This window comes from Lissotriton vulgaris, chromosome 7 (assembly GCF_964263255.1).
Source record: "Lissotriton vulgaris chromosome 7, aLisVul1.2, whole genome shotgun sequence".
NCBI lineage: Eukaryota > Metazoa > Chordata > Amphibia > Caudata > Salamandridae > Lissotriton > Lissotriton vulgaris.
The window spans coordinates 823,125,679-823,142,412 of record NC_141695.1 but is presented as its reverse complement, the minus strand read 5'-3'; the positions used below and the strand labels follow the sequence as shown (position 1 = coordinate 823,142,412).

Sequence of the window (16,734 nt, the reverse complement as noted above, 5' to 3'; positions counted from 1 at the left end):
AAAGGCAAATAAGAAATCTAATACAGGGTTGGATCACAAAGGAGACTCGTCCATCATGGAGTTATTATGTAAAGACTGCCCCTCAACAAACCAACTTATAACGAAGGTTGGGGAATTCATATGTTATGTTATGTTATGTTAAATTTAACTTATAAAGCGCACGTACGCCCGTAGGCTTCATGGCGCTGTAGGAAGTTTTCAGAAGCACAACACAACGACAGGAGGACAACTTAGAACATCTAAGGATAGGCTTCCCTAAAAAGCCAGGTCTTAAAGGCAAGTCTAAAGGCTAGAATATCCTCGTGTGACCTTAAAGAAGCTGGCAAGGAGTTCCAGAGGGAGGCAGCAAGAAAATGAAAGGAGCTGCCGCCCTGAAGTTGTTTCCTAACAACCGGCACCGTGAGCAAGCTTTTGTGACCAGAACGGAGGTTGCGAGAGGGGACGTATCTGGCAAGCAAGTTGATGATAAATTTGGGGCCCTTGCCTTGTAATGCCCTAAAGATAATGCAGCCGGTTTTAAAAGCCGCCCTCTGGGCTACCGGCAGCCAATGCAGATCTGCCAGGCCTGGCCTGATGGACTGCCATTTAGGAAGCCCACAGATCAGCCTGGCCGCCTGATTTTGAACCAGCTGCAGCCTCTTGAGCTGCCCGGCTGGAAGGCCCAAATATAAACTATTTGAGTAGTCCAGCCTAGACAGCACAAGGGCGATGGTCACCTGTATCAGGGCAGAATGGGTTAGGAAATGGGCAATCTTTCTAATCTTGCGCAACTGAAAGAAGCATGCGGAAACAACTGACCCTACCTGACTTTTCAAGGAGAGGTCTTCACTAAAGGTGACTCCAAGGCTCTTGACCGTGCGGGATTTAGAGGGGGGGTTTCCCATCTCCGGAGGCCAAAATTGAGGTCCCCAGCTGAGTTCGCTCTTCCCAGGCAGGATCAGTTCAGTCTTGCCTGGGTTAAGTATTAGGTGGTTAAGGCCCATCCATCTCTGGATATGAGCCATAACCTCCCTAAACTCAGTAACAGCGTCCGGCGAGCCTAGGGGGAAAATCAATTGCAGATCATCTGCGTAGTTAAAGATCCACACTTTGAATTTCCTCAAGGAGTGCAAGAGGGGACGCAAGTATAAATTAAATAAAAGGGGAGACAGGGAAGAGCCCTGAGGGACACCACAGTCGTTCTTAATTCTAGGGGCTGTGAAGGTGCCCAGTCTCACTGCTTGAGTTCGGTCAGACAAAAATGATTCCACCCAGCTCAGGGCAGTACCTCTGAGGCCTGCCTGCTCGACACGGCCGACCAAAATAGTATGGTCGACCGTGTCGAATGCAGCAGACAGGTCAAGGAGCACCAGTGCCTGGTGGACGTCCCTGTCTGCGTTACACCGAAGTGTATTCTGGACTGCCAGGGTTACCGTCTCGGTCGAATGGCCTGGACGGAACCCAGCTTGATTTGGCTCCAGAAACCCAGTGGTTTCCACAAAGTTGGAGAGGCAATTGGAGACATGAGCCTCCAATATCTTGGATAAGAACGGCAACAGGGATATGGGACGATAATTTGATGAGTCCCGGGGGTCCAGACCTGGTTTTTTTATTAGAGGGATTAGCAGGGCGTGTTTAAAGCCAGTAGGTACCCTGCCCTGGGTCAGTGATTTGTTTAGTAGGGGTAAGATACCTAAGATTCATAAGTGTCCATCTTGCAACTATAGATAAGAGACTAGGGAACATAGAAAAACAACTAAATGAACTAAGCGTCCTAGTCAAAACCCCATCCACAAAAGGAATACCAACTCTAGTGGCAGCCAAACCACACACCCAACAACCCCCGGGACAACCCGTGAAAAAACCTGTTGCAGTTTCTAGTAACACACCCAAGCTAACCTCACCTCCAAAGGGTGTCACGAAAAAACCAACCCCACCCACTATAAACACAAACCCACAAGGGAAACAACCTAACCCGTCACAACCAAAGGGGGGTAGTATCAACAACCACAAGGACAGGAACAAAGGAAATCAAGAAAGATTCCCCACTAATCTGCCCCCTGGATCAAGTCCATATGTAGTGGTGATGACGGGAGTTCCCGAGATATCAGACAGTACTGACGAACCTACTTGGTCCTTACTAAATAAAGTCAGTTACTGGCTAAATAACAACAGACCCCTACCCCCATACTGTAAGAGTAAAATTTTAACAGTCAGGAGAGTACCGTGGGTGGGCCACGAGACAAAGAAAACACATGGCGATTGTGTGATTATTAACTTCAAGGACCCACGCACGGTAGAACATATCTGTTCATGGAGAAGTGAGGGGTATAGTGAAAGCATAGAGACAAGGCACCTCTCTTTTTTCTACCCATCCAGGAATCATGGCAGGTTCGACCAGTACGACCAGGCCTTTGATGGAGGTTGGTGTCGGGTGGGGCAAAAAGACACGGGAAACAACTGGGGTGAGTGGGGGCGAGATAATTATAGATATCCTCAAAGAAATATAATAAGTAGAGATGCCTATTGGGGAATTCCAGTTTTCAACAGATTCAGCAGCCTATAGATGGTTGATTGACTCCCACCACCATCCCGGCCACTGAACATTGAACTGGAGGGAACCAAACAGGGTTGTCCTATCGTGATTACTAAAAACATAGAGGCGCATGATAAGGAGAGCCCTAGTACACATCTGGCTCAAACTCGTTTGAGGATGTCACCAATAAGAGAAGAGCAAGTAGGTGGTAATACCAAAGGGCCCGTAACATCTGACCCCCGAGATCCCTACAGCCTCCAAAAAGCCTCTGATAATCATATGAACCACGGGAAACCATACCCTCATAAAAAATCTAGCAACGAATTAAAGATCATTAGCTGGAACGTAGCTGGACTCCAACAGCGGGTGCTGGACCAGGAATGGTTAAAATTCATATCCAACAAAGATATAATAATGCTACAAGAGACATGGGCTACTTCTGAAATAGCTATAGAGGGCTTTGAATGTCATAGCATTAGCGCACAGAAGCCAGTCTTTGGACGCCCCATGGGAGGCCTCCTGATTGGATTCAGGATAACTTTAGGGGGGGCTATTAAACTAATACCAACTAAAAGCCCTAACATTCAAATAATCGAGTTTACACGCAGGTCGTCGTTATACCTGATCAACTTCTATAATAATGATTTTCACTCGACCCTTACAGGAACTACATAGAGTTATTCGAGAACATTACAAAAATAACTGAACCCCTTAACAACTGTGCGAACAATAGGATCATCCTAGCTGGAGATTTTAATGCCAAACTGGCTAAAACTAAAGAAGGTGCAATCCAATCAGATAGGGCCACCAAACGTGGAAAGGAACTGGAAAGCTTCATAAACACGCACACACTATTGGACATTATGGACATATGCAAAACTAATGAAACTGCATATATTCCAACCTTCAGAGGCAGAGACTTTTCCAGCACGGTGGACTATATCTTTACGTCCGCAGAACTATTAGACAGAGTTACCCAGGCAAGAGTTTTAGAAACAGCCTTCGGAGACCACAATGCACTGGAAATCATCTTAAGACTGGGTCCGATTCAAGCACCGCCTCACACTTTGGGAGCTAGGGATATTGTGCCATCAACTAACAACCTAAGGCTAAAGTGGAAAGGGGTGGACAGTGGACGCATTATGAACACAATCATAAGCAACCACCAATTAATAGTTGATTCGTGTTCACTTACTGATGGGAACCACCAAAGGATAGTCAAAGACTTTGCAAATCTTTGTAACATTATTAAGACTCTCCTGACCGTCCCCAACAGAAAACATAATGATGAGCCTAGGTGGTTCGACAGCCGCTGTTCAGGGGCAAACAAGGCTCTTCGCAGGGCCTTAAATTCCAAACCCAGGAGCCAAGCAGATGTACGGTCCGCCAGACAAACCTATAAAACAGCTATAGGGATAAGGAAGGCCGCTATGGTGGAAGAACATTGGAAGGAACTAACTGTTTCCGCTGCTGTGGGAAATAGCGCTACCTTCTGGCCTGCTGTAAGGAAGATGCGGGACATGGGAAAACAGTTGTCACTAATTAGCTGCACCATCTCAAGCCAGCAATGGGAACAACACTTCTCCAAAATATACGCCAACCCTATTGCTTCTACAGAAGATTATAGCCCTGGCAAACTGAGCCCACTAGATATAACCCAGGGGGAGGTCATCTTGGCTATTAATCAAAGCCTCGGGAACAAGGCACCCGGGCCGGATGGCTTCCCAATCGATCTAATCAAATACAAACCAGAATTTTGGGGACCCATTCTGGTTAACGTATTCAACTGCTTGCCGTTGGGCGCCATTCCTGACACCTGGTCCACAAGTATAATAGTGCCTATCTACAAAAAAGGTGAAAGATCTGACCCCGCAAATTATAGGCCCATCTCACTCTTAGACAACACCTTGAAAATTTGGGCCGGGTGCTGTATAACAGAGTGAACGACTGGGCCGAAGAAGCAGGGGTGTTGGACAGATGCCAAATGGACTTCAGAAGTAAGGTCGGGACAACAGAACAATGCCTGAATCTTAATCTCATAATTGGCAAATACACCATAGCTAGGGTTTCACCTATTTACCTAGCTTTTATGGACTTGTCGTCCGCATTCGACCTAGTGAACAGGTCAAAATTGTGGGTGACCCTCCTCTCCTATGGCCTTGATGAACCTTTGGTACACTTTCTGGCTTACTTACACGCAGACACTAAAGCTCAGGTACGAATTGGCATGGAGGGTGAGATCTCAGGGGCAATCAAGGTTGAAAGAGGCGTCCGACAGGGGTGCGTTTTAGCACCCCTGCTGTTCATCATTTACATAAACGGATTGAGTGACTCCCTGAAAAAGACGACAACTGATGTCCCGAGAATCCAAGGGAGACTGTTACCCGCACTCCTGTATGCCGATGATGCGATAGTCATGGGCTTAACACCAAACGCCCTACATGCCTTGGTCAAGAACTTTGCACATTTTATGGGGAACTTGGACTTGAAAGTGAATTTAAAAAAATCATTTATTATGACCTGCGGGCCAGGGGCCAAACAACTTAATTCCATCTCCATAGGACAAGAGAAGTTGCACTCTACTAAATCATTCCCCTATTTAGGTATGGTCTTTGCTGCGAACGGCCTGTGGAGTGGGCATCTCGCCCACACCACAGGCAAGTTCTCAAAGGCCATAAATTCAATCCTTTCCCCGCCACGGCCAAAGAGGACTGAATCAACTAAGGCAATTGTGAAAATATACAGACTGCAATGTGTCCTGGTAGCAACCTATGGCGCTGAGATTTGGGGGATAGTGAAAACATCTAGCCTGCAGACAGAAGAGAACCGGTTATGCAGGAAACTTCTTGGAGCCCCAATCTCTTCATCCGGGTACATTTGCCACGCTGAACTCAACCTGCCCTATATAACTGATTTTATTGCCACGCGGCCTGCATTATTTTGGCTGGCCATTTGGGCCAATGACTGCGCTACCCTAACACAGGAAATTGTGTCTGAGAGCCTAGCTTGTGACAAAGGTATGAGTATCCCGTGGCTCCGGGCGACCAAGGAAAGCCTAAACAGCATTGGCAAAATCCATCTTTTTAACGACCCCTCCCAGATTAAGAGTACGGACAAAAAAGATTTACAATTTGAACTCTACGCCCTCTTCAGGGAAAAGAGGTTGGCGACAGAATTGCAAAAACAAACTGTGAAATCATATGTGAATAACATAAACAATGACTTATCTCCACAACAAATCCCTTTATACCTAAGACTTCCATTGACTAACTGGGAAAGATCGTTATTACATCGCTTGAGAGCTGGGATCATAAAATTTTCACTTTGCTTCCCAATGGGCCATAGCATGATGAGCTCTGGAAAGGCGCTATGCCCCTGCCCCTGCGATGGACACAGCAGGCAAAATGATTTACACTTCTTTTTTAACTGAAAATTTTATATGAAATACATTAAGTGGTTTTTAGCCCCATATTTTAAAAAACAAAGACCAGTTTCCCTGACTCAATCCTACTCCATGCTTTTAAAACTAGAAAGCGATGAATTGATTTTTCGTGTAAGTTCATTTCTGAAAGTTATCTTTTCTACACGCAAATCGATGGAATCTCCCTGAAATGCTTATGTGCCTTACAGTTCCCCATGCCTTTGCACTTTAGTAAATTGGACTGCACTTTAGTAATTGAATTACATTGATTGTTTACATTAACGCTCGTATAATATCTGCAGCCTTTAACTATTTGTGAAAGTTTCGTAACTATTTTAAATGTATTTTTTGTAAATGTGTTGCTTTTATGGATTTTTTACAATCCGAATAAAGTATTTCTGAATTGAATTGAATTGAACATAGACAAACAGTGTTAGACAGACAGGCAGAGTGTTAGATAGGCAGACAGACAGTTAGATAAACAGACAGACAGTTAGATAGACAGACAGACAGTTAGACAGACAGACAGACAGAGTGTTAGGGTGTTAAATAGACAGACAGTGTTAGACAGACAGGCAGAGTGTTAGATAGGCAGACAGACAGTTAGATAAACAGACAGACAGACAGAGTGTTAGGGTGTTAAATAGACAGAAAGAGTGTTACACAGACAGACAGATAGAAAGACAGAGTGTTATTAGATAAACAGAGTGTTAGACAGACAGTGTGTCAGATACACAGACAGAGTGTTAGATAGACGGACAGAGTATTAGATAGACAAACAGACAGACAAAGATAGCGAGAGATAAATAGATACATAAACAGAGAGATAGACAGACTGAAAGAGAGATAGAGAGAGTGATAGGTAGATAGACAGATAGATAGATAGATCAAGAGACATCTCTGCAGTTGTCAAAACTTTATGAAGAAGTCTTTCTGACTTTCTTTACTTGCACGCCAGAATTCAGGCCAAATATTATCCCCACCACTTAAAGAAAATTACCCCCCCCCCCCACTTTTGAGGAAATGTGACAGGAAGCAGAGGGCAGTGTTTGTGTGTAGAGAGGGTAGTGTATTTGCAACGGGGCAGCATCTGAGATTTATCAGAAAAATTAACAACATTCTGCAATTGTAGATGGGATAACATGGCTTACATGTTTCAGACCCTTCTGATTGTAATTCATCACAATTTACATTTAGAATTGTGACATGAGACGCCGCCCCATCAATCATTTTGTGAACCTGGTGTCCACCCCTGTTGCACTTTTCAGCTCTGGGGTAACCTCGACTTTGCAGTGGTCCTGGGTATTACACCGGTGCCATTCAAGGCTATACATTATCTTTTCATTGCTCGGAGCCCCCTTCTGTGAATTTTTAGAGTTTACCTGGTAACCATGCCCCAGTGCTTAGATATGGCTTTAAAAAGGTCCAGGACAGCTGCTCCAAATAGGCCGGTCGGGGTCTAGTACTATATTCAGATCCGAGTCTGGCGCGAGCTTGACCCAGACTCGGAATGGTTCCGGAGTGGTGCCATGACTAGCACAGATTGAGAGGGGAGAGACCTACCCCTAGTCTTAGGAAGAAAAACAAGCATTTGCAATGCAATAGGTCTCACATTTCAGAAACTTTGAGCTATTGGCATTGCTAATGATAATGTAACAGCAATAGTTCAACTCCAAATATGTTGTTACGATAAGCTTGTTTCCTAAGGCAGGTGGTCAACAAGAGCAGTGTAGAGTGCATATTAAAAGGTAATGGTATTGCCAATGTTTACTTAAAGTCCTGTTTGTTGCAACTCACTTTTTCATTTGGTTCCTTCATCACTTTTTGAGTTGTTCAAAGTGTGGTTGGCAACATAGTGATGATAGAGACCCACTTTACTAGTGCAAAAGAAGACATCATGAAAGATGCAGAAAAACATAGCAGCAGGTTCCTGGAACTCAAAAGGCCCTCATTGATTAACTGGGTTAGGCAATGAAGAGAGAAGCAATGTCTGATACCATCAGAGACGAAATGTTAGCATCACAATCAAACACCTGAACACCATCAGGCAAAACTTTAAATTATGCTGTAACGAGGAACAGAATTTTTAAATCCCTTCGAGACGACAAGTACAGTAGCAGTGTAGGATTCACCTGGAGCTGCTGTCCTTTTATAGACGTATGAACGAAAAAGAAATTCTATCAAGACTAATTTCATTCATGGTTGTTATACAAGTCTGATGTCTGTAGGGGAGCATTTTAATAAGAAACTGTAAGGAACCAAATCAATGATAACTAAAAAAGGTTCAGAATTTTAAATATTTTAGATAATTTGAAGAGTGCGGGTGTCACAGGATAACATTCCTAGCAGTGACAGGAAAATTAGCATTTGTAGAACTCCTGCAAGGTTTTCACAAACATATTTTTCGGTACGTTAAAAAACATTTTCCATTTGACTACAGTCTGTATTATATTTTAGGAAATCGCAATCAAAACAAGCTTGAGCCAGCAGAGTGGAGGGCAGAGTGCAGCCCAGATACACATTACTCACTTCAGAGGACAATCAATAATGCATTTCGTCTAAATTGAGTGTCCAGCTGGGAGGGATTGTCAACACAGCTGGAACCTTGTCTCCTGATTCAGCACCGCTCAGATGTCGCTTCACAAGTTTGAGAGAAATAAAGTGAGATTTAAAAACATTTCTTAATTGAAGCACTCTATATTAGGAAGAATGTGTGGTTTGTAAGAATGTCAGTTACATCTAAGTGTGCGTGTAACTACTTAAATGATAATTTCTCACACAGCATAACATAAGTATTTGTAAAGCACACGTTCACCCGTGGGCATCTTGGAGCTGAATATTAGATATTTTTTGCGAGCCAACGGTACTTACTTTCTCGACCTTAGAAGGATGAACGGCTGTGTAAACCTGCCAGGATTTGAACCTGTCACCAGGAGGTCAAACACAGGTCCCTAACGAGGACATATTAGTCCACTTAGACACCAACCCGAGAGCACAAACATTATACTTACACTTTTTAATAAGTGTTAATTATCATCCCATTTTATGAACCTCAAATAACAAAAGATTGTATTAAAAGTTTGCAGTGGTGCTCGTTGAAAAAGCGGGTGCCCAACCCGCTACTATCTTTAATTTGGAACAGGAGCCCACCCCGTGTTGCAGCCACCGTATTAAGGAAATCACCGCTGCAGCCCTGCTCGGACAGGAAGCCAGGCAACCTGTGTTGGGATGGGGCGGGGCTGCAAGAAGACAGGAAGCAGACGGGAGCCCACCCTGCGCTCCTGTGCCTGTGAAGCCAGCCGGAAAAAGAAAGCGTGTGAGCCAGCGTGGCACCCGTGCTCGTGGAGAGCCCCGCCTGCTGTTGAGCCTGCCCCACCGACGAGAGAAAGAGCCCAGTGAGCAGGGACTCCTCGAGAGCAGTGGGGGAGTCCTGAGTCAGCCCGGTGAGTATGTGCTACCCTGCATTAAGGGAGATAGGAGATGGGCACAGGGTGTGACTGCACGTGGTGAACGCGCGTGATCACATTTCCAGTCCGGCCTGATCACATTTCCAGTCCGGCCTGTGCGTGCACATCTCTTGTCTCGCATGAGAGGCAAGTCAGCGACAATAGGTATCGCTGGCGACAGCGCTTCGCGTTGCGTCACCAGGGGAGACCTAAAAAGTGTAGTAGTAGGAGGACAATTGTGGCTTTTAAGCAAAAGTAACGTGAATTTGAAGATTTGGTGTGATAACAAAGATATGAACTGTATGTGCCAAGGAAAGAGAGCTGTGTGCTTATTAATGAAATAAAAATGAACACAAACAACACTTCGCATTTAAGTTCATCAATGATCCATTTCTTCCAGGAAAAAAGGAAAAGTGCTACACCTCCCAGTGTAGAAAGAGACATAGTATCGCAACCCCACCCATTATTCGAAGAGTACTATCATCCATTTCTTCCAGGAAACAAGGAGGAGGGAAGAAACGAGAAAGGGGAAGAAAAGGGTTGTTAAAAGTGTGGAAATAAAATTGACAATTGTGCCCCATCATTTCCCTGTTTCTACCTGACAGCCATTTTTCTATTCAGACAAGCACCCATTTTGTGTGATATCCATTTTGTCTTCAGACCCACAAGCAAGACACCCTGCCTCTGGCACCCCCGTTCATTGACCACACATTTCTGTGGTTCTGCCAATTCTGGGAACCAGCAGCAGATAGTTCCTGTTTTCTTAACTGTAAGACACCCTGCACCTGGCATCTTAGTTCATTGACCACCCCTTCCTGTGCTTCAGCCAATTCCCAGAACGAGCAGACAGTTCCTGTCTTAAGAAAGAGTTCCTGTCCTTGACTGCAAGCCAGAGAGCAGATGTTCTCTGTTTTACACAAGATAGTTCCTCTTTTTGACTCTTGTGGTTCAGCCAATTCCCAGAACCAGCAAAAAAGAAATTATGATTATTAAGTATAGAAATTCTGAGATGAGGTAATATTGAATTAATTTACCACATTAATTGGCGCCCGAACCTGGACGTTCCCTTTTCCCCATGCGCCGGCGATATTGGACGCGGTACTGTCCCCTCCTGACCTTTGACGGACTTCAAAGTGCACAACGCGGGGAATTCCCGCTAACTCCCTCGAGGCAAAGATGGGGACCAACTGCGGCCCGGCATCCACACGAGGCGGTGAGGAAAATTGCGGAATGTCCTGAACCAGAGCCCAACCTGTGAAGAGACGAATCCGAGGTTCTGCGAGTCCCACCTTAGAAGCTGCGCGCATTTCAAGATCTTTAAGAGGCCTTCCAGTTATTTTTTCGGTGAGTACTGCTGAAAAGTATAAAGACGAATCCACAGCTTTTATGGGTGCGGTAAAGATACATGTTTTTGTTGGTTTCTGACCAATCTTTGGTGTGGACTGCTAAACTAGTATAAAAGACGGACTCACCACTTTGTGGTTGCGGTAAAGATACATGTTTTTGTTGGTTTCGCACTTATTTTATGAGGACTGCTAAACCAGTATAAAAGACGGACTCACCACTTTCGTGGGTACGGTAAAGATATATGTTCTGTTTGTTTTTCTTTTTCTCTCAATTCTAAATCTTTGAAAAGTCTTGCCATCATGCCTATTTTCTCGAAAATACGTATGATAGCAACCAAAAGGAGTATTCTTGTGAAGGAAATACCCCTTCCTCCTCGGGATACTCCAGGACACTTCATGTATGCAAAACATGGTGTTGGTGCAATTATTTATTGTGATTTATGGGTGGATTATACTAAAGACCTAGAACACAGATATAGATGGCCTGAAAATGGTACTTTTGACATGGAATGTATTATAAAATTAGAGGAACAGTTGTGGAAGAAAAAGGGAGTCCGCCAGTCACAAAGTGACTCGGTGGAATTATGGAGAAAAGAAGCCCATAGGAGGCAACAGAAGGAATTGCATAACGTTGAAAAGGGTAAGAGAATGTCAGAGCAGGCCAAGAAAGAACTGTTACAAGAAATAGGGAAAGAAGCAGTTAGTGAAAGGAATAAAAGGGAACAATCAGCCATTTCTACTGGTGTTTATCCTGTATTGCCATCTACACCTGAAAACTTTAACATTGCACCACCTAAGACACAACCTACCGCCCCATCACCAGAGGATACTTTCACCAATTTCCTCTTAGATACTCCACCTCCATATGAGTTCCAGTAATTCAACACCCTCGGCCTCCGCCACCCCTTTTACAACATAACACACCACCTCTCACTCCAGAAGGGGGTGCCGTAGGTCCAGACCCAGGTAAAACAATTCCCGACTGCCCCTATGACCCGACTCCGAGCAACACAGGGGAGGCGGGCCGAATAAGTAAAATACTTCATGACTCCTGGGAAAAAATAAGACATCTACCAGCAGTTGACACGCTTCTTCAAGCGGCCTCTGAGTTTCTTCGTACTGGAGAGAACTCACAAACCATTAACGCTATGACTACAAGAAGATCACACCCTGTAAAAATGCACATGTATAGGTTCCTCCTTTGCTGTTTCATAAAATACATACAAGCAGAGGAAAGAAATGTACCAGTTTCACTTTTTGACTTATTAGATTCCGCATCCGACCACACTAGTCTAGAACTTATAAATGATGCACTAGACAGGTTCACCCGTAAGGTGACCCATATTCTGCAAAACTTGCAAACAAATGAAGAGAATAAGAAATAAGAATAAGAAACTTGGCTCTCGATAAAGGAAAGGATCACCTTTAAGACCCTCTGCATTTCACATAAAATACTCCAAGGCAGAGGCCCGCCTATTCTGAGATCTCTTGTCAAACCACATCAATCCAACAGACAGCTCAGACCAGACTCCCTCTCCTTGGCCAGTGTTCCCAGAATAAGAAAGGCCCGCTCAGGGGGGCGACTGTTCTCTTACAACGCGCCAAAACTCCATCAGAAGAGAACACAACCTACTAGCCTTCCGTAGGCTACTAAAAACTTGGCTCTTCCCATAATCCCCTCTCTACAACTTCCCCCTCTGAATGCTAAAGGTTGACGATCAGCGCTGGGACGCCCCAGGGTAGCTACGCGCTTTACAAGTCCGAAATCAAATCAAATCAAATCAGGAGGAAATTACTGAACCTACTGAAAAAGTCCTACCTGTTCGTTCTTCCGCCCCTAATTCACGAACACCCCCGCCTACATTCCTCCAAGGTCACTCCGAACGGTCATCTCCAGATGAGTTATTTGAAAAAACATCCAATGCATTAGACTACTGGTTAGACCAGGAACCTCCGCTTACACCGGAGGAGGAGGAAATAGCCAGAACTGCGACCCTATGGGTCTCTCAATATAAGATATATGACAATGATCTCATAGCCCAACTTTTTCTAGCATTACCACGCTCACATCAAAGATTAGCAAGTCTCTACATGGTACAACATCTCATCACACTCAATGACACTCATTTTAAACATGATCCAAGACTCGAAGATTTTCTGTCTGACTGCGCTGATAACATGTTCCTCCACAATAGTTCAGTTTTTCTCAACACATTTATAGATTTTAGACAGAAATACCAGAAAACGACTGAATAAAAATCTTTCAATAATACTTGTGGACCAATTAATAGACGCGAGTTCCCCATGAGAGAGGTCCATCCCAGAGCTGACACGAATGGCGCGCTACAACACGTTTTTATTTATGTACCCTTGACAAAACTTGAGTTACTAAGGATAAAAGAGATGGTTCCCTCCCACTCAAAGGATCCTGCTGGATTATTTAAAGAATTAGGAGATGTAATAATGATGGGAACATATTCTCTTTCTGATATCACAGCAATTCTGAAATTATATTTGCCATCGGGTATATATGACAAACTAAGAGAAAAAGATTGGGAAGTAGCAGGTGAACACATTAGATGGACCGAACTTCAGAATGACGAAAATACTAGAGTAGCAGGTCAAGGTATAGGAGACAGACTAAAAGCACTTCCTGGCACTATTTTAAAGGTGCTACCACAGTTACTGACAGTGAAAAAGGAGGACTGGGATACTATTTCCTCCTGCAAACAGAAACATGGTGAAGACATAGGAGATTATTACACCAGACTTGAAAAATGTTTTGCGGTAAATAGCGGCCTTACGCCGACAAGCGAAGCTTACCCGCATCTGTTTGTTTCCAAATTAGTAGACAACGCCTTGCCAGCTATTAAGGAAAGAGTACTAAAAGTAGAAAGTACCTGGCAAGCACATACACCACCATAGGTGTTACAAATGCTACAATATCACCAAAATCGCATTAGGGATGAAGAAGAAAATGATAAGAAACGCATGATAGACACCAAGATGAAAGCATTAGTAGCCCAAACTGCACGCCCAGTGCCAACAGACACCAGGTAGCCAGACAAACGTGAAGAGCGCTTGTAATTATTGCAAAAAGACGGGGCACTTCATTAAAGACTGCCCTGTCTTAAAGCACAATTTGGCTACTGGTAAGACACAGCCTCGTCCATATCAACCAAAACAGAATGTTTCCCAAGGCAGCTCAACACCTTCAGTTCCACCGACAACACAAATGGCCCAAATGAACATTATAGACAGCGACTACACTGAATACTACCCAGATTTTTCATGATGTTGCCCAGGGAGAGAAGATGACAAACTGCCCCTAATCCCCATCCCAGTAGATCAGAAAGGCCCATTTATAGAGGTCCGACTTCTTGGGGAGGATAGAAAGTTTCTAGTAGACACTGGGGCCAGTAAAACAACAATAAGCCATCAAGAGGTCCCAGAGGCTCCTCTCTCGGGTTCAAAAAGTATTTCTCTGGGTTTCTCCGGACAACCTGTGACAAACGCCACGTCAAAACCACTGCCCTTGCAGGTTGGTCCCCTCACGACAACTACAGATCTTATATTGACAAAATCATATCCAGAAAATTTGCTTGGTATAAAAACATTGAAAGAATTAGGAGCCGTTATTGTTTGCTCACCTAAAGATGTCAGATTATTTCTACGAGATTTTAAGGGCCACTACACAAGTAGAGAATTAGACAAACATTTGAAAGATTTGCCACACACCCTTTGGGCCACTGATTCCACCACAGTAGGATGTATGGAAATAACAGCTCACAAGGTTACACTGAAAGAGGGAGTCCAACTACCACGTATAAGACAATACAAAATTCCACCTCAAGCTGAACAAGCATTAATGTTAATTATTCAGGACCTAATACAGTCAGGTGTGATTAAAGAAACAACTTCGAACATTTGCAATTCCCCTGTTTTACCAGTTCATAAAAAAGAGAAACCAGGAACACCACCTGTCTACAGACTAGTGGTGGATTTGAGAGAGCTCAATAAATGTGTCATTCCACAACACCCTGTGGTCCCAGACATCTCCACTTTACTCACAGCCATAGATGCAGAAGCAACGCATTTTTCTGTCATTGACTTAAAAAACGCATTCTTCAGTATACCCATTCACCCAGACAGTCAATACCGTTTCGGCTTCTCCTTACAAGGACGAAGTTTCCAATTCACAAGAGCTCCTCAAGGTTTCAGCGAAAGTCCAAGTGTATATAGCCAAGCGCTGAAAAGACAATTGGATACTATTCAAATGCCCACGGATACAGCCATACTACAATATGTTGATGATATCCTCATTACGGCCAGATCTGACGCAGCATGTGCTGAGGCATCACTACTAGTACTAGAATTCCTAGCTGCAAATGGCCATAAAGTTTCCCCTGTAAGCTACAATTTTGTTTACAGCAAGTGGCATACTTAGGGCACTTGCTGTCAAAGGAGGGTAGGCAGCTTACACAGGAATGCATCCAGCTCATACAACAAATACCACAACCAACAACACAGAAACAAGTTCGAGCTTTTGTTGGTCTCACCTCATATTGTAGACAGTGGATCCCGCAATTTGCACTCATTTCTAAACCATTAGTGCAGCTGACAACACTCGAAGCTGGTGCTACTCCACAATTACCCTGGACAGATGAACACACGCAAGCTTTTCAGTCTCTTAAAAAGGCTATGTGTTAAGCTCCACTGTTAGCAACACCTGATTACACCAAAGATTTTACCTTGTTTGTAACAGAAAACTCAGGTACAGCACTATCAGTCCTGACCCAACTTCAAGCAGACAGACATAGACCATGTGGTTATTTTCAAGTACATTAGATCCAGTAGCACAAGCATTACCTGCATGTCTAAAATCAGTAGCAGCTACTGCACAAGCTATTAGACAAAGCGATGCTATTGTATTGGGACATCATCTGATAGAACTTCTGCTAACCAGAACGCAAACACAGCATCTGACAATAGCCAGACTCACCGAATATGAGATGACGCTTTTTCAGCCACATATTGAGATTAGACGATGCAACATTTTAAACCCAGCAACACTGTTGCCACTGACCTCTCCTACTGAACAACTTCACGATTGTATTGACATAATTGATTTAGTGACCAAACCCAGGCCAGATTTACAAGATACTCCCCTTTCAAAGGCAGAAATGACACTTTTTGTTGATGGTTCTTGCATGAGACTCCCCACTGGAGAACTAGCAGCAGCCTATGCCGTCACAAGTGGTACAAACACCTTGGAAGCACACAAGATAGAGACACTGTCGGCACAAGCAGCCGAACTCATAGCACTAACACGAGCATGTCACTTAGCAAAAGGAAAATCAGTTAACATTTACACTGATTCACAGTAGGCTTTCGGGGTTGTACACAACTTCGGCACATTGTGGAAAGAGAGAGGATTCCTCACATCACATGGGTCTAAAATACAGCATGCTACACTCATCACTGCCCTCTTAGAGGCCAGTCAGTTACCAGCGAAAGTTGTAGTATTAAAGTGTAAAGCACACACAAAAGGAATCGATGAAATATCAAAAGGAAATGATTCCGCAGACAGTGCAGCCAAATTAGCAGCAAACACAGAATTGAATATACTACACCGCCAATACGAATACGAGACCCCTTTTCTGACATCCAGGATGTCCAAAGTCACACCACACCACAGGAACTGCTAGAATGGAAGGAAAAAGGAGGGGTCCTTACAGATCGGGGTTGGATGACACCTGAAAGAGCAGTATGGTTTCTGCCGGATGCTATGGTACCGGTTATAATAAACACCATACATGGACCAGCGCATCTGGTAGTAAAAGAAATGTTAGACAGCATACAGAACATATGGCACAACAAACATTTGAGAGCTGCAGCCAAACAAAAAGTCAAAACGTGCATGATTTGTAATCAGTTCAACCCAGGTAAAGGCACAAAGGTGGAGCAGGGTGGATTCCAACCCCCTGACCATCCATTTGAAGTTCT

At 44.0% G+C, this 16,734-nt stretch overlaps 1 protein-coding gene across 1 annotated transcript in view; it reads right to left on the bottom strand.

Moving 5' to 3' along the window:
- Nucleotides 1-16,734, bottom strand: part of DNAH17 (dynein axonemal heavy chain 17) — a 15,539,113-nt gene that overhangs the window by 489,413 nt on the left and 15,032,966 nt on the right. The window lies entirely within an intron of this gene.